General features: G+C 42.9%; 1 protein-coding gene across 1 annotated transcript in view; it reads left to right on the forward strand.

Moving 5' to 3' along the window:
* IMPG1 (interphotoreceptor matrix proteoglycan 1) overlaps positions 1–19,183 on the forward strand; it is a 139,595-nt gene that overhangs the window by 25,571 nt on the left and 94,841 nt on the right.

A 19,183-nucleotide genomic window follows, 5' to 3' on the forward strand; every position in this document is an offset into this window, starting at 1 on the left:
ACGATTCTCAAAAAACTAGAAATTGAGCTCCCATTTGAACCAGCAATTCCATTCCTGGGAATACACCCCAGAGAGGCAAAAAAGTATAGTTGAAATGACATCTACAGTTGTCTGTTCATTACAGCACTGTTTACAATAGCCAGAATCTGGAAAAAACCTGAGTGCCCAAGAACAGATGACTGGTTAAAGAAGCTTTGGTACATCTACACAATGGAATACTATGTAGCTGTCAGAAAGGATGAAGTCATGAAATTTACATACAAGTGGTACTACATGGAAAGTATCATGCTAAGCGAAATGAGTCAGAGAGAGAGGGACAGACATAGAAAGATTGCATTCATCTGGGTAACATAAAGTAACAAAGTAGGAGACTAACACCCAAGAATAGCCAAGATAAGTACCAGGAGGATTACTCCATGGCTTTGAGGACAGCGCACATGCTAGGGGAAAAGGCAGCTCAGATAGAGAAGGGAGCACCAAATAAAGGGTGTTGGGAGGTTCCTCTCAGGATGGGAGATGCGTGATGAGAGTAGACCATAGATCGAACAAGATTGTCACTCAATGTCTCTTTTGCACTCGAAAGGAAAGAGAACAAAAGGTAATGCTCTGCCACAGAGGTCGAGTGGGATGGGGGGATGGGGGTGGGAGGGATATTGGGACTGGTGGTGGTGGGGAATGGGCACTGGAGGAGAGATGGGTATTCAATCATTGTATAACTAAAACCCAAGCACAAAAATTTGTAAGTCTACAACTGTACCTCATGGTTTTCACTAATAAAAATTTAAGGAAAAAATAAATAAATAAATAGTGAGCACTTTGAAGTAAAAAACAAAAAAACAAAAAAACACTGTTTTAATTGAGTATCTGTTTTCACAAATTTTCCTTTGTGAAAATATAATGGGACATAATGGGACATTTCCAAACTTGTGAATAATTATACTGGTTTATAGAACCTGAGTCAGCTCCAGGATAAAGTGGCTAAAATTTTATAAAAATAGATAACAACAGAAGCCCAATTTAAGCCTTCTTTGTCAACCATTCTCTTTATTATGCCAGAATATGTTGCCTCTCCTCCTGCTCACCTAAAGATATTCCATCTGTCAGACCTTTCATGAGAACATATCGGCCTAATGAAAGTATTTCCTCCCCAACACCCCATGCTAAGTCTCAGCCCTTGATCAAGGGCTTTGTTTTGCTCCCTACCCTCAGCACCATTCCCAGAAACAGATGCCAATACTCAAAATGTGAATTTCTCACAAACACGACCACTGAGGTATATTTTCCAGGGCTCAGTTTTCCTTATATTACAGGTTAAATAGCAACACCTTCTGGTAAATTGTCACATTAATATGCTGAATATAGTAGGATTTCTGAACAACTTGCAAATATTGACACAGAAAAAAATAGATAAATATAAAAAGAATAAAAAGTGAAAGAAAAGAAATAGCAATAGCTTTTTAGTGGTATAAGAATCTTCACTCATACAGTGCCTTACATTTTTTAAGGAAAAAATAGAGTTCCTTCAAAAAATTTTGCTGTGCATATAAATACAAAAAAGGACATTCACTAAAAAGAAAGAGGAGATCAAAAGAGACTGCTTTTGTGAAGGGGGGTTATGTAGAAATAATAAAAAATTTCAAGGCTTATATAAAAATCCAGTATGTAGCCACAAATTAAAAAAAAACCTGAAAAAGAATAAAAGCCATAAACTAAAGAGGTGACCATATCCAAAGCCTCTGACATAGGCACTGTAGAGAGAAGAAATTTTAAAGGGAATTAGCAATAATGTAGCAAGATAAGACATGTGAAATATTGTTTATGGTCCAAGAGTTTTTAAATAATAATTCTAACTCATACACATATTGTTAAATATCCATTACTAGCTCCATGAGAATTTTTCATTAAGTCACTAATGAATATGTATTGTATAACTGTCATAAATCAAAACATTGCACTAAGCAAGCAAGCACCAAGGTGACTTGAGAAGAGCGCAAGCTTATAATACTAAAATATTTTCAGTCTCAAGTCGATATATTAACAGATACACTGGGTGAGATATATGTTGATCTAATTACCACTCACTACCATCCTGGGACTGACACAGTAAACAGTTCATGGTAAATCAGTAAATATGAATACAAGTATGAGCCCTAGTTGCAGATTAGGCAGAGGTGATGGATGCATTCAGTGTGTGGGATTGAAGAAAGCTTTGGAGGAAAGGCTTAGAAGCTGGTCCTTGAAGAGGAGGAGTTGCTCAACTGAGAAGAGAAAGATCCTCCCACATGAGGAACAAACAGACAAGCATGCACATGACAATATGAAGCACAGGAGACCTAGGCCAGGTGCAGTGTGCCTGGAACCTGGGACGCAATCTGATATTAGGAGGGAAAAGTGAAACCAGGAAATGAGATCATGGATAATCAGAGAAAGGAGTTCTTTCTGAGTATTTATCCTGTGTCAGGTACTATTGTAGGTGCTGCGCGAGCAGTGATGCATTTAATATCACAGAAACACTGTAAGGGAGGCATGATTCTTTCCTATTTCCCAGTGATTTTTTTCCAAGACACATAGGACCCAGAAAGATCAAGCATGTTCAGCTTAAAGAACAGATAAATCACAGACTCAGTGTCCAGTGTCCAGTTGATGTTGCTAACATAGATTAAAAGGTTTGCGTGATATACGAAGTGTTACTAGTATTTCTCTCTTTCAGAGTTAGAGCCTGAAATTAGCCCAGGTTGGGGCTGGAGCAATAGCACTGCGGGTAGAGCATTTGCCTTGCATGCGGCCGACCCGGGTTTAATTCCCAGCATCCCATATGGTCCCCTGAGCACTGCCAGGAGTAACCCCTGTGCATCACTGGGTGTGACCCAAAAAGCAAAAAAAGAAAAAGAAATTAGCCCAGGTTGCCATCTGGGCTAGAGCACATATTCTACAGACTGGAACTCCTCCCTAGTTCTGCATGTTCCACCTGAAAACCCCTCTGAGAGCTACCCCCCTCCCCACCCCCAGGCACCCAGCAGGAAGTCATCCCCTGACATTGTCGAGTATGGTCGCAAAAATAAACATTTAAGTTAAATTGTGTAGCATATATTAGATGTTCCTCATCTGTATTAAAAGTTTTGAATATTCAACTGTATTCTCACATTGTCTTTGTTTTCTGGGTAGTGTTTGTTACATTCAGTGATATGATTATATCCCAGAGTTTAAGGGGAGCTTTCCTAGTGCTTAATCTACAGCATAATATAGTATCCTTGCATTTTCATTCAAATTCATAGCATTTAATGAAATTTTTGTTTGTGTTCTTAAAAAGATAAGTTTATTTTGAAATCACTTCAGCCTCCTCTATATAACTTTGAACTCCATCCACAGACAGTTACCAGTGGTGGCCAATTCATCATCGTATGATTTTACTCAAATTATTTTACCATCATAAAAGAATATTTTTGCCTCAGAAGAATGTTTAAACTTGTATTAAAAAGCAGATATTTAAGAACCACCTTTTATATATTTCAACTATCAATTCATGCCTCTTAAACATTTACTCTTTCCAGGACTTACTCCCAATGCTCTTTAAGCTTTTCCACAAAATTGAAATATCAAAAACACTTCCAAACAGTTTCTACGAAGCAAATATCACACTGATACCAAAAGCAGACAGAGATACCACAAAGAAAGAGAATTACAGGCCGATATCCCTGATGAACACAGATGCAAAGATCCTCAACAAACTACTAGCAAATAGAATCCAACTACTCATTAAAAAGATCATACACCATGACCAAGTAGGATTCATCCCAGGGATGCAAGGATGGTTTAACATTCGGAAATCAATCAACATAATCCACCATATCAACAAAAGAAAAGATAAAAAGCATATGATCATATCAATAGATGCAGAGAAAGCATTTGATAAGATCCAGCACCCCTTTATGATGAAAACCCTAGCCAAAATGGGTATAGAGGGGACCTTCCTCAACATAATTAAAGCCATCTACCACAAGCCTACAGCAAGCATCATCCTCAATGGGGAAAAACTGAGAGCCTTCCCTCTAAGATCAGGGACGAGACAGGGATGCCCACTCTCTCCACTGCTGTTCAATATAGTACTGGAAGTACTTGCAATAGCGATTAGGCAGGAAAAAGATATTAAGGGCATTCAGGTAGGAAAGGAAGAAATCAAGCTCTCACTATTCGCAGATGATATGATACTCTACTTAGAGAACCCAATAACTTCCACCAAAAAACTCCTAGAAACAATAGACTCGTATAGTAAAGTTGCAGGTTATAAAATCAATACCCAAAAGTCCATGGCTTTCCTATACGCAAACAGTGAGAGAGAAGAAAGCAACATGAAAAAAACAATCCCATTCACAATTGTGCCCCAGAAAATCAAGTACCTAGGATTCAGCTTAACTAAGGAAGTAAAGGACCTGTACAAAGAAAACTACAAAACGCTACTTCAGGAAATAAAAGAGGACATGAGGAAATGGAAAGATATCCCCTGCTCATGGGTCGGGAGACTTAACATTGTCAAAATGGCAATACTACCGAAAGCATTGTATAAATTCAATGCAATCCCTATAAGGATACCCATGACATTCTTCAAAGAAATGGAGCAAACACTCTTGAAATTTATATGGAACAACAAGCCCCCACGAATAGCTAAAGCAATTCTTGGGAAAAAGAAAATGGGAGGAATCAACCTCCCGAACTTCAAACTGTACTACAAAGCAGTAATAATTAAAACAGCATGGTACTGGAACAAAGGCAGAACTGCAGACCAATGGAACAGGGTTGAATACACTGACATCTCTCCTCAATCATATGCTCATCTAATCTTTGATAAAGGTGCAAGTAATGTGAAGTGGAGTAAGGAAAGCCTCTTTAATAAATTGTGTTGGCATCACTGGACGGCTACATGCAAAAAAATAGGCTCAGAACTCTGCCTAACACCATGTACAAAAGTAAGATCAAAATGGATTAAAGACCTCAACATCAGACCAGAAACCATAAGGTACATTGAAGATAAAGTTGGCAAACCCCTCCATGACATTGAAGCTAATGGTATCTTCAAAGATGCCACGCCACTGGCCGAGCAAGTGAAAACAGAGATAGATAAATGGGACTATCTTAAACTAAGAAGCTTCTGCACCTCCAAAGAAACAGTGACCAAAATACAAAGACAGTCTACAGAATGGGAAAGGATATTCACTGAATACACATCTGACAAGGGGTTGATATCCAGGATATACAAAATACTGGTTAAACTCCACAAGAAGAAAACATCCAACCCCATCCAAAAATGGGGCAATGAAATGAACAGAAACTTTCTCAAAGAAGAAATCCGAATGGCAAAAAAGCACATGAGAAAATGCTCTACATCATTAATCATCAGGGAGATGCAGATCAAAACCACAATGAGATACCATCTCACACCTCAGAGACTGGCCCACATTCAAAAGAACAAAAGCAACCGATGCTGGCGTGGATGTGGCGAGAAAGGGACACTCCTTCACTGTTGGTGGGAATGTCCACTGGTTCAGCCCTTCTGGAAAACAGTATGGACGATTCTCAAAAAATTAGAAATTGAGCTCCCATTTGACCCAGCAATACCACTCCTGGGAATATATCCCAGAGAGGCAAAAATGTATAGTCGAAGTGACATCTGCACTTGTTTGTTCATTGCAGCACTCTTTACAATAGCCAGAAACTGGAAGAAACCTGAATGCCCAAGAACAGATGACTGGTTAAAGAAACTTTGGTACATCTACACAATGGAGTACTATGTAGCTCTTAGAAAAGATGAAGTCATGAAATTTACATACAAGTGGTACAATATGGAAAGTATCATGCTAAGCGAAATGAGTCAGAAAGAGAGGGATAGACATAGAAAGATTGCATTCATCTGGGGGATATAAAGTAACAAAGTATGAGATTAATACCCAAGAATAGCTGAGATCAGCACCAGGAGGATTACTCCATAACTTAGAGGCCAGCCGGGTATCCTAGAGGAAAGGGCTGTCCAGATAGAGAAGGGAGCACCAAATAAAGGATGTTTGGAGGATCCTCCCAGGAGGGGAGATGCATGTCGAAAGTAGACTATGGACTGAACATGTTTGCCACACAATGCCTCTTTTGCAGACCACAACACCCAAAAGGAGAGAGAGAACACAGGGGATTGCCCTGCCACAGAGACAGGGGGGATGGGGGGATGGGGGTGGGAGGGATATTATCCATGGTGGTGGAAAATGGGCACTGGTGGAGGGATGGGTATCTGATCATTGTATAATTGAAACCAAAGCACAAAAAATTGTAAATCTACAACTTTAAAAAAAAATAAAATAAAATAAAGGGGAAAAAAAAAAAACATTTACTCTTTCCAAATATTTATAGAAATTAAACATACTGAATAAAAATGAATTCAAAGAAACTTTAAAGTTCAGTTCAATATGAATAGTATAATTTTTTGATGGTCCTCCTTAAATTTATTTTCCTTTTTTTGTAATTTTTATTAGTGAAACACCATGAGGTACAGTTGTAGATTTACAAATTTTTGTGTTTGGGTTTCAATTATACAACAATCAAACACCCATCTCTCCACCAGTGCCATTTTCCACCACCACCAGTCCCAGTATCCCTCCCACTCCCCATGCCCCCATCCCACCCTGCCTCTGTGTCAGGGTATTCCCTTGCAGTACTGACAGACAACATCTACTGTGATCTAATTGCTGTACTCAAGAGCACTTTCATTAGCTCTAATAAATATCTGCTCTTTTTACCTCATTGAAATGAGTAACATACAATATCTCTTTTGTTGTTGTTGTTGTTGTTTATTTAAAATCCTTGTAAAAGATTTGGACATGCTAGCATGCCATGCTTTATAAATGTCCTTGTCCTGTCCTATAAATGTCCATTTAGCATTTAGGTAATGCTAAGTACCTCTTCTCAGAGATCTTACTCACTTCTTCTCTAAAATGACTTAGTGAGAAAGTACAGATGAAAGATCCTGATAACTTTCTTAATGAATAATCACAAGGGCTTCCCTGTGATTGGCTCTGTGTGAGGTGCACAATCACAGGCTAAAACATTTCTATTCATGTGATAAAGGGAAACATAGAAAGTTTAAAGTAGAGAGGCGCTGAGCATAGGGAAAATCAAAGGAATTATCTAAGAAAATATCAGTAACTTTGGTCTTTTCTATATAAATGGAAGAAACAGAACTAATGTGCGGAAGTTATAAGTAGATAATTTTCAACTCGAAGTAAAGAATGGCTAAAAGGAGCCAAGCATTTAGTGAATTGAAAATGGTATTTCCTGGAAACAGGAAGCAGCCGTTTGCAGAATATTTGCCATGGATTTCCTCCAGCAGGAACATAGGATATAACTAGGACTATGTCACCCCTTCTCAGTCTCTACCATCACTTAATCACTTAATCACTTAAGTTCCCGTTAGTAGTCGATTTGCTCGAGTGGGCGCCAGTAACGTCTCCATTTGTCCCTGTCGCGTGCCAGTGTAGCCCAATGGCATCTGTTCGCTTTGGGAACATGAAGAGCCTCAAACCGATCGTTCATGATCTTCATGAAGAAGTCTGACCATCTGGTAGGTGGGAGGCTATGCGGTCTTTTGACATCCCGTGGAATCCAGTCAGTAACAGCTCTAGTCCAGTGGTCGTCTTTAAATCTCATTACGTGACCAGCCCATCTGAGTTTTGACACCTTGGCAAACGAGACAGCGTCCCTGATTCTTGATCGTCAATGGATGTCGGAACTCCGGATTCTTTCTCTCATTTGAGTGAAACGTGATATTACAAGCATAGCTCTTTCAATTCTTCTTTGGGAGACCTGAATAGCGTTCTCATCCTGTTTGCGTAGGGCCCAGGTCTCTGAGGCATATGTTAATGCAGGAAGAACAGTGGAATCAAAGAGATGTGCCCGGAGCCGGAGGTTCTTCATCCTCTTAGCTATTTCTTTGACGTTCTTGAAGGCGTTCCAAGCCGCTCTCTTCCTCCTGCGCAGCTCAGGTGCCAGGTCATTTGTCATGTTGACTTCTCAACCTAGGTACACATAGCTGTTGCATTCGGAGATGGTCGTTCTGTTGAGAGCGAATGGGGCATCAGAAACGAGGCTGTTTCTCATAAACATTGTCTTCGTAAGATTCAGTTGTAGTCCTACCTTTCCACACTCACGGTCAAAGTCGGCCAGCATTTGTGCCGCTTGGCTGATGTTTGCTGTTATTAAAACAATGTCATCAGCAAAGCGGAGGTGGTGTAGTTGCCGACCATCTATCTTCACTCCCATTCCTTCCCATTCCAGTCGTCGCATGATGTTCTCGAGGGTGGCACTGAAGAGTTTCGGTGAAATGGTATCACCCTGCTGCACCCCTCTCTTGACATCAACGATCACTTCTTTGTAGAATGGTGAGATCCTGGTAGTGAATCCGCAATACAACTCATGGAGGATCTTGATGTATTGGGCTTGAATGCCTGGATTGGCTAGGGCTTCAATGACCGCTTCCGTCTCAACAGAATCAAAGGCCTTCTTTAAATCAATGAACGTTAAACAGAGCAACATCTTGAACTCCCGAGAGACCTCAATGAGCTTGGTTATCGTGTGGATATGGTCGATGGTGCTGAATCCTTTGTGGAACCTGGCTTGCTCGCATGGTTGTCCTTCATCTAGTGTTCTGCCAATCCTATTTAGGATGACTCAAGTGTACAACCTGTAGATGACAGACAATAGGCAGATTGGGCAATAGTTGCCAATGTCCTGGATGTCTCCCTACTTGTATAGTAGTACAGTCCTGCTGATTTTCCATTGGGACGGAATCTTGCATTCAGACAGGTAGCAAGTGAAGAGCCAAGCCAGTGTATTGATGAGTACTGACGGCAGGTTCTTCAGGTGTTCAAGTCTGACCTTGTCTGGGCCGGGTGCTGTTTGTTTCTTTACTGACGAAATGGCGTGTCGGATTTTGGAAGGGAGAACGTTGGGAACGACATATCCATCCTGTGGAATTTGGTATGTCGGCAAGTGGACATGGCTATCGAAGAGATTTGAGTGGAAGTCATGGATAATCTTCTCCATTGCCGTTCTGGAGGATGTGATGGATCCATCAGGACGTTGGAGGGCAGTCATCTTGGTCTTGTAGTTGGCGAAGGACAGGCGGGCGTTATGAAAACTTTTCCCGGCTTCTGCCGCTTCTACCAGCACTTCTGCTCTTCTCTCTTTGAGGTCTTCCTTGATCGCATCTCTGCACTGCTTTGTGAGCTCGGACGTTCGCTTGCAGTTGCCTGAGGCATGCGCCAAACTACGCTGGCGAATAAGCTCAAGAGTTTTCGAAGACAAACATTTTTTTGTGACTATCTCTCTCTTGGCATTCCTCGCACAATCATGGAGGTGCTGAACCAGTTGATGTTGTCAACAGTGGCATCATTCCTCGTCAATGTTGTCAACAATGGCACCTCCCCATGTTGCCGCAATAGTGCCAAAGAGTTCCCAGTTGGTGGTCGTTCTGGGAGTTCTCTTTTAAAACTTTGCAGCCCTTTCTCCCCGCTCTGTGAAGTAGAATTTTGCAAGAAGGAGGCGGTGGTCCGATCCCGTTTGGAATTTTGGGACAACAGCAACATCGGTCAGGCAAAACCATCGATTGAATATGATGTGGTCTATTTTGTTGTGGAATCGTCCACCAAGAGACTCCCGTGTCCAACGTTTAGATTCTGCCTTCTGGAACTGAGTTACCATGGATGGTCTTGGTCGACATGATAAACTCAGACAGTCTCTCACCCTGTTCCTTCCATTCTAGACCATGGGTCCCGATGTGAAGTTCTTCAGCTGATCTTCTTGGTCCTATCTTGGCATTAAAATCACCCACAATGATCTTGTAGAAGGTGTGGTCTTCTTTATAGAACTTCTCCAGCTCCATGTAGAACTTCTTGATTTCTCTTTCATCATAATGAGATGTTGGTGCGTAGACAACGAAGATAGAAACTGCAGGCAGTGAGCCACATCTATTCAAATGTAAATGTCTGATTCGGGTTGTTAGGCATTGAATGAATCAATGCTCCTGGCCAAGTTTGTGTTGACAAGGACACCAACACCTCCGACACCTCTTTTATCGTATGTTCCAAGGAACAATTCTTCTCCAGTGTCGAAAACGGCATGGTGAGATTCGTGCCTTCTTGTCTCGGTCAGACCAATGATGTCGTACTTGATCATTTGCGCTTGTACCATCAGGTCCTCGATGGATGCATCTGATGCTAGCGTACGTGCATTAAAAGTACAGACGATCATTTTTTTCTTCCTTCGTTGTAGCAGCCTAGGTCGGCCTTGAGATTTTGTCGGCCTCTCCTTTCTCATCCTTCTCAGTGCTGCCATGTTGGTGAAGCCTTCAGGGTCAGGTGAATGAGACCCATTGTAGTTACTGGTTTTGGCATATCGAATACACAACGGATAGCTTGCCAGGCTCTTCCGTGAGGGCGGAATACTGTCGGTAGCTTGCCAGTCTTTCCGAGAGGGATAGAGGCTTTTGGGGCGACCTCTAATCGCCCTCGTAGGTGTTACCATATTTGAACCCTATCAAATATGGTACGACAATTCCGTAAGATGGGTATTTAGTGTCTTATGAGGGATGTCGCACAGCCGCTCCACCATGAGAGGATAAAATTCAAAGGCCCAGATTAAGCAAATCTATATGAATGAATCTAGATATGAATAAAGTGTTATTCATATTTCCCAGAGGGTTTTAAGTGGGTAAAATTCTTGGCCAGGGACACTGTTCCTACAGCAAGGACAAATACTAATCCCAGATTAAATTATTCAGAAAATTGTACTGGAGCATAACAGAAAATGATAAAAATGGGATAGACCTCCACGAACTAAAGACAGAGGCAAAGTGGCAGCAAGAACAGCAGCACAATGACAGGTTCCCTCCCTTGGACCCCCCACCCACCCACAAACACACACACACATTGGGGACAGGCATTATCAAAAGAAGGTAGTATTGTATGGTAGGTGCCAGTTTCCTAAGTATGGGCTGTGTTTACCACACCAAACAGGCATAAAATTATCCAGTGATGCATATTTCTTCTTTCATTATTAGTAACAATAAAAATATAAAACATCTTACTGTGGCTTAACACATTGAAACCTGCGTCTGAAAGGATTATTAAACACTTAACATTTCTAAACTAAGATTTCCATTTTAACTAACTTTAGGAGGCAGCAATGACTGCTTAACTAGTTCAAAACCCCATTGTGCACTTTGCTCCAGTGTTCAATGACACCGTTTATTTTACGAGACATGAACCCAAACTGATTCAGAAAGTAAACTCTACCTCCACTGTTAGGAAAGGCTACTCTGGGCAATCCCAGCCACCTGCCCTGTGACCACTCAGCTCAAACCAACAGTTTTGACATAACTCTTGGCATCTAGAGTTGGTCTAAGCACAGGCTTTAACTAAGCCACACTTAAGAGAAAGGAAGGGGAGGGGAGGGAAGGGGATGGCAGGAGGATGTAGCCAGAGTTCCATTTTTACCAAACATTCCATACATTTAGGTTCCGGCTGAATTAACAACTTCTTTATTACTTAATCCAGTTTGAGATTGGTTGACTTGATCCTTTTTTTTTTCTCACAGATAAAACTTTTTGGTGGCCAGAATAATAGTACAGTAGGTAGGGTGCTTGCCTTTCACAGAGCCAACTCAGGATTCCTGGTACCTCATATGTTCCCCCTAAGCCCCACCAGGAGTGATCCCTGAGTGCAGAGCTAGGAGTAAGCCCTGAGCACCACCAGGTGTGGCACCATATTTTTTTAAACCTTTGTCACCAAGTCTGAATTTTAAATAGATCCTGGCACTGGTGGCTCATGCATATCACCTCATTTAACTTTAGCGTCTGTCTTATTTCCAGTAACTTTCCCAAAAATACTACCTTCACCATAAAGTTTCATGAGCTTTTCCAATTAAAACTTGAGCTTATGCTGAAAGTAGACTATAGACTGAACATGATTGCCACTCAATGCCTCTTTTGCAAACCATGGCACCCAAAAGGAGAGAGAGAACAGAAGGGAATGCCCTGCCACAGAGGCAGTGTAGGATGGGGGGATGGGGAGTGGGAGGGATGCTGGGACCAGTGGTGGTGGAGGATGGAGGCATCGGTACTTGATCGTTGTATAACTGAAACCCAAGCACAAAAAATTTGTAAGTCTACAACTGTACCTCATGGTGTTTCACTAATAAAACTTTAAAAAAACGAGCTTCTTCAGCATCTTTCCTTTTCTAACAAAAATATCGGAGTGTGTAAATAGACTGCAGGATTTTTCTTTGTGATTCTCAGTACGGTCCAGAATCAATTTATCGACCTTTCATTTGTCTGCTTTTCTTGGGTCATGGTTTCCATCATCTTCCAAAACTGGCAGACTTGCTGGTGATGAATCTAAGAGTTCTTAAGAGGTCTTCCTAATCAGATTGTTGTGTCTTAGTAAAACCAACACGAAATAGAAAAGAAAATAACCATCAGGAAGGAGTCTTGACATAAACACCATCTACCATTGTGGTCATTTTTGACCCAGGGAGCACCTTTTGTCATGGGTGAGATCTGTGGTACAAAAAATTGCCAGACAGTTTTTGCTCTGTACATTGTCCACATTTCATTTCATTTCATTTCATCATCCTGTAATTCGTCGATTGCCTCGAGCAGGCCCCAGTAACGTCTCTTTCATCCTTGCCCTGAGATTATATTCAAGGCTATTTAGGAGAATGAGACCCATCATTGTTACTGGTATTTGGCATATTTGGTATGCCACGGGGAGTTTGCCAGACTCTGCCCTGTGGGCAGGCTACATTCGATAGCCTGCAAGTTTGTCCAAAGAAGGAATAAGACAATAAGATGTCATAAAAAAAAGTTCTGTTAAGATGTCGCGCGGCCGCGAATGCGGCCGCGCGGTTCCGGGTTCTGGATTTTAAAGTCTCTGAGTCTTGGAATTTGGAGGATCTGGGTGGAAGATGCTCGACTCCAATTCGAGTAGGCTTGGAGGTCTCAGCCCCGGAACCCGCGTGGCTTTGTCCCTCTGCCAGTACCTTCAGGTGTGCGGAGAGTGGTCTCAGCATGGTGGTGGCTGGTCCTGGAGGTCTCCGGCTGCCGTAGCCCTGGCCGGGGCGGGGAGGAACGCTCAACCCGCTCCCCTCCAAGGGACTCCGGGAAGGAACACCCAGGCGCGGGGGCAGAGACTGCACTGTTCTCGTCCGGGTTCTGGATTTTAAAGTCTCTGAGTCTTGGCCGCTGATGGGATTACACGGCGCCAGGGGGCCAGGTGGTGGGTGTTACCCCCGCCTACTGGAATTTGGAGGATCTGGGTGGAAGATGCTCGACTCCAATTCGAGTAGGCTTGGAGGTCTCGGCCCCGGAACCCGCGTGGCTTTGTCCCTCTGCCAGTACCTTCAGGTGTGCGGAGAGTGGTCTCAGCATGGTGGTGGCTGGTCCTGGAGGTCTCCGGCTGCCGTAGCCCTGGCCGGGGCGGGGAGGAACGCTCAACCCGCTCCCCTCCAAGGGACTCCGGGAAGGAACACCCAGGCGCGGGGGCAGAGACTGCACTGTTCTCGTCCGGGTTCTGGATTTTAAAGTCTCTGAGTCTTGGCCGCTGATGGGATTACACGGCGCCAGGGGGCCAGGTGGTGGGTGTTACCCCCGCCTACTGGAATTTGGAGGATCTGGGTGGAAGATGCTCGACTCCAATTCGAGTAGGCTTGGAGGTCTCGGCCCCGGAACCCGCGTGGCTTTGTCCCTCTGCCAGTACCTTCAGGTGTGCGGAGAGTGGTCTCAGCATGGTGGTGGCTGGTCCTGGAGGTCTCCGGCTGCCGTAGCCCTGGCCGGGGCGGGGAGGAACGCTCAACCCGCTCCCCTCCAAGGGACTCCGGGAAGGAACACCCAGGCGCGGGGGCAGAGACTGCACTGTTCTCGTCCGGGTTCTGGATTTTAAAGTCTCTGAGTCTTGGCCGCTGATGGGATTACACGGCGCCAGGGGGCCACAATTAGCTTGAATTTCCTAAAAGCAACTTCATTGTTCTGCAGATCAGTGAGGCTCACTTGAAATACACAACCGTTGAGGTTATCAAATAAAATTTTGGTCACTTGTGTTCTCATGTCTAGCATTTTCCCAATATTCCTTATATTAAAGATTGCTGCTGTTTTCATGCAAGTTCAATCTTCCTTCTTGTATATAATGTAGGAGTACTGCTATTTATTTAGCCATTGATTAAGCTGATTGAATTGGTTGTGAACTCCACATAACTTTTATTCAGAATGTTAATTTTATTTTATTATTTTATTCTTATTTTCCCCCTTTTTATTGATTCACCGTGAGATACAGTTACAAAGCTTTCATATTTGAGCTTCGGTCATACAATTTTCAAACACGTATCCCTTCACCAGTGCACATTTTCCACCACCAAAATCCCCAGTATTCCCCACCATCCCCTGCCCTGTTCCACCCCTTCCCCTGTCTGTGTGGCAGAAAATTTCCCCCATACTCTCTCTCTCTACTTTGGTTACATTCAATATTTCAACACTAATCCCACCGCCACTCAAACCTGCCGAAAAGGCAATGGTAGATGATTTGTTTTGTATTGCTTGTTATGGATAGATACTACATAATGTTCAGGAAATTCTGTGTCATTCTCTTCTGGAAGCTTTAGTTTATAGTCTCTGGGCCTTGGCCATTGATGAGATTGGATGACGCCAGGGGAAGTTTGTGGGTGTGACGGCCAAGCTACTGGAAACCTGGGAACCTGGGGGAAGGAAGCCCCAATCCCCATGAAAGCAGGCTTGGAGATCTCAGTCACAGATTCTCACTTGCCTCCATGCTACCGGCCCTAACCACATCTTTTGATCTCTTTCAAGATATATGAGTCATAAAATAAGTCCAATAAAAGAGCCAATATAGTTTAGCTGGAGAAGGTTTGTAGGTGTGGCTCCCACATATGTAACATTTGGCCATTTAATTTCTTGGTAAACTTGACCCCAAGTTGTTGGGGTCTGGCCAAAGGCACAGCAGCAGTTTGGGGGTATCTGGAAGTCTGAAGGCGCCATCAGGCTGCTGATGCTCTCACCCCACAGGTACAGGTTGACCTGTGGGCAGCACCATACACCCTCCAATCTTCCTTAGAAAGTGGATCAACCATTTCCTTTTTGGCTTTTTTTTGCCCCCAACTCTACCTGCATGTTGGGCTGGAGTGATAGCATAGCAGTAGGGCTTTTACCTTGCAAGCTGCCTGCCTGGCCAAACTGGGTTCAATTCCTCTGCCCCTCTCGGAGAGCCCGGCAAGCTACCGAGAGTATTTCACCCGCATGGCAAAGCCTGGCAAGCTCCCCGTGACATATTCGATATGCCAAACACAGTAACAACAAGTCTCAAAAAAATGGAGACATTACTGGGCCCGCTCGAGCAAATCAATGAACAACGGGAGGACAGTGACAGTGACCTGCATGTTAGAATCATCTGAAGACCTTCCAAAGTGCTCATGCCCATGTTCTATTCAGAGATGATGGTCTATTGTTTCAGTATATGACTAGATAAGCCTACTAATTTTTAAGCTTTCTTCCATCTTTGGTATTCCTAATTTTTCATTGCTTGAGAGACTCAGCAGTGACACCAGCTCACAAGAGATTTCTCCAGACCCCCTTCCAAGCCAATTTCACAGAGCATCTCAGATGGAGCGGGTGACCCCCCACCGCCCATTCCAGATGAACGCCTGGTGGCCACAAACTTCAGAAGAAAAACCCAAGTACTTGGGAGCAGGAACTGAATACGCCAGGCCACAAGGCAGCAGCGGGGACAGTTTGTCCTCTCCCATCTCCCTGTCCCCTCAAGATCCTGGCTGTCATGCCCATGAACTGCCTCCAGGCCATATTTAAGTGCGCCTCTTGATTCAGAGACTCAGAAATCGCTCTCAAAATAGATTAGCTTCCTACAGAGATGTCTCCAGACCCCAATCATTTACATTAAAGGTAAAGGTAAAGGTAAAGGCCCTCCCGTTGATCGTTGATTTACTCGAGAGGGTCCAGTAATGTCTCCATTGGAGACTTTGTTGTTACTGTGTTTGGCATATCGAATACGTCACGGGGAGCTTGCCAGGCTGTGCCATGCGGGAGAGATACTCTCGCGGTAGCTTGCCGGGCTCTCCAAGAGGGGCAGAGGAATTGAACTTGGGTCGGCCATGTTGGCCGCTTGTAAGGCGAACGCCCTACCGCTGTGCTATCGCTCATTTGCATTATTTACATTATTAGAATTCAAGTTCCTCTCATGATATTCATAATAAGCAATAGTAAATAAGCAATAGCAATAGCAAATAAATCATCTGCTATCTGCTTATGGCAGGCAGGCTAGAACAGTGGTGGGAAAATTCAAAATAATGATGGTGGGAAGGTGTAATAGTGGTGGGTTTGGTATTGAAATATTGAATGTATAAATTAATGTGAACATCCTTAAGAAACACTGTCCTCCCATTGTTCATCAATTTGCTTGAGCAGGCCTAGTAACGTCTCCATTGTGAGACATGTTGTTACTGTGTTTGGCGTATCAAATACGTCATGGGTAGCTTGCCAGGCTTTGACATATGGGTAAGAAAGTCTAGGTAGCTTGCTGGGCTCTCCAAGAGGGGCAGAGGAATCGAATTCAGGTCGGCCGGGTCAGCCACATGCAAGGCAAACACCCTACCTGCTGTGCTATCATTCCAGCCTTATGAAAATACAAACAACAACAAAAAAAAACACTGTCCTCCCGTTGTTCATCGATTTGCTCAAGCAGGCCCAGTAACATCTCCATTGTGAGACTTCTTGTTACTGTGTTTGGCATATTGAATACTCTCGTAGCTTGCAGGCTCTCCGAGAGGGGCGGAGGAATCAAACCCGCATCAGTCAGGCTGGCTTCACACAAGGCAAACGCCCTACCGCTGTGCTATCACTCCAGCCCCTTATGAAAATAAAATTTAAAAATTAAAAAAAAAGAGTATCTAGCCTGTCAAGACCTATTTATAAAAGTAATAATAATGTTGATTTGGTACAAAGTTTTGGTGTTAGCCAAAACTACAGTGTTAACTGTATTTCAATACATCGATGTAAGAAATAAACACATTGTACACCATTTAAAAATTTTTTTTCATTGCTTTAGACCAATAGAATACTCTGAGGTGCCAGAAGTAACACAGAATTTGTATTTCCACCAGAATTCTCTCCATCCTCCCAGAATAAAGGAGGAACTTCAATTCTTTGCAGCAAGATGTGAGTTGCCCTGCAACCAGCCTGCTTGAATTTCTTCTTGATTCCCTTGTTTATACCTACTTTCTGAAGATAGGAATTTGAAAGCTTCTCGAGTGAAATGAGAGTATAAAGCTATATAAGCTACAGGCCTATGGTTCCTTAAGGGCCATAATGAGTGGTCCTGATTGTCCACAAATAGCATCGTTCTTAAGTGGAAACATGGCCAAAGGAGAGATAGAGGGTGGAAGAATCAAGGCTCACCCACATTGTTAACGGGCTCTGACACACAAGCCTCAATACTCAACAACCTGGCGAACTGAGAAAAATTGTATCTATTTCATCACTACAGTAGATTTTTGTGATAATGATATAATGCACATTAAAAATTTCAAATTAAAGGATCAGAAAGTCAGAACAAAAGGTTAGGTTCTTGGCCAGCAGAAATATGGTTGATTTCCTTGTACCATGTATGGCCCCCCATGTCCAAGCTCCTCCAGGAATAATCCCTGAGTGCAGAGTTAGGAGAAAGCTCAGAGAAATGCTACATGTGGCCCCAAAACAAAATATAAAGAAAAATAAATAGCTTAGTGAATGTGCCTTATTATAAAAGGCCTAGAGGGTTAAAAATAAAGATCATTATCTCGGAGTACAAAGCCAGGATAAGCTATGAGCACAGTCAGGTGAGGCCCAACATCACCCACTGAATAATAAAGTAAAATATTTGGCTCTCAGGATTGTGGTTCAGTGACAAAACATTTGACTCGCATGTATGAGACCACGAGATTTATTGCAACATGGCCCTGTATTACTGAGTATGATCTCAGTAGCACTGTTATTTGGATTTAGAATAAATAATTATTTTAAAATAGTCCCTGATACTATTAACAGTGTGTTATCTCTCTGGTCAGCATCACAACCAAGAGTGGGAGCATGGTTACCAAGTGTATGACCCCCAGCGAGCACTGTAACTAAGTGTATGTGAGCAAGAGAACCTTGATCAATTGTCACCACACAACAACAAAGGAAAGGAAAAAAGTCAATACCCATTCATCACAAAAAAAATTTTTATAAACTCATAATAAAAGGGACTTTCTTTTTTTTGACTCTTTTTTTTGTTGTTGTTATTAGTGAAACATCATGAGGAACAGTTGTAGACTTACAAATTTTTGTGCTTGGGTTTCAGTTATACAATGATCAAATACCCATCCCTCCACCAGTGCCCATTCTCCACCACCGCCAGTCCCAGTATCCCTCCCACCCCCACCCCCCCATCCCACTCTACCACTGTGGCAGGGCATTCCCTTTTGTTCTCTCTCTCCTTTTGGGTGTTGTGGTTTGCAAAAGATGCATTGAATGGCAATCATGTTTGGACTATAGTCTACTCTCATCATGCATTTCCCGTCCTGGGAGGATCCTCCCAACACCCTTTATTTGGTGCTCCCTTCTCTATCTGAGCTGCCTAGCTGCCTTTTCCCCTAGCATGTGTAGCTGGCCTCCAAGCCATAGAGCAAACCTCATGGTACTAATCTCGACCTCACTTGGGTGTTAGTCTCCTATTTTGTTACTATATGTTCCCCAGATGAATGCAATCTTTCTATGTCTGTCCCTCTCTTTCTGACCCATTTCACTTAGCATGATACTTTCCATGTAGTAACACTTGTACGTAAATTTCATGACTTCATAAAAGGGACTTTCTTAATGTAAAAAAAATAAAAACTAAAAAACAAAAAATAAAGTTCAGGGTCAGGGTGTTAACTCAATTAGAGAACATGCCTGATTTATATAAGACCCTGAGCTCCAACCCCAGCATCACAGGGAACTCTATTCCTCCCCATACAAGCACCAACAGTGGGTCCTGGTTGCCCCAAGCATCTACACTGCCAGGCTGAGCACAGTTGGTCAGGGTCACTGCTGAGCATAGAATCACTCAGA

This window comes from Sorex fumeus, unplaced genomic scaffold (genome assembly GCF_029834395.1).
Source record: "Sorex fumeus unplaced genomic scaffold, SorFum_2.1 ptg000008l, whole genome shotgun sequence".
Lineage (NCBI taxonomy): Eukaryota > Metazoa > Chordata > Mammalia > Eulipotyphla > Soricidae > Sorex > Sorex fumeus.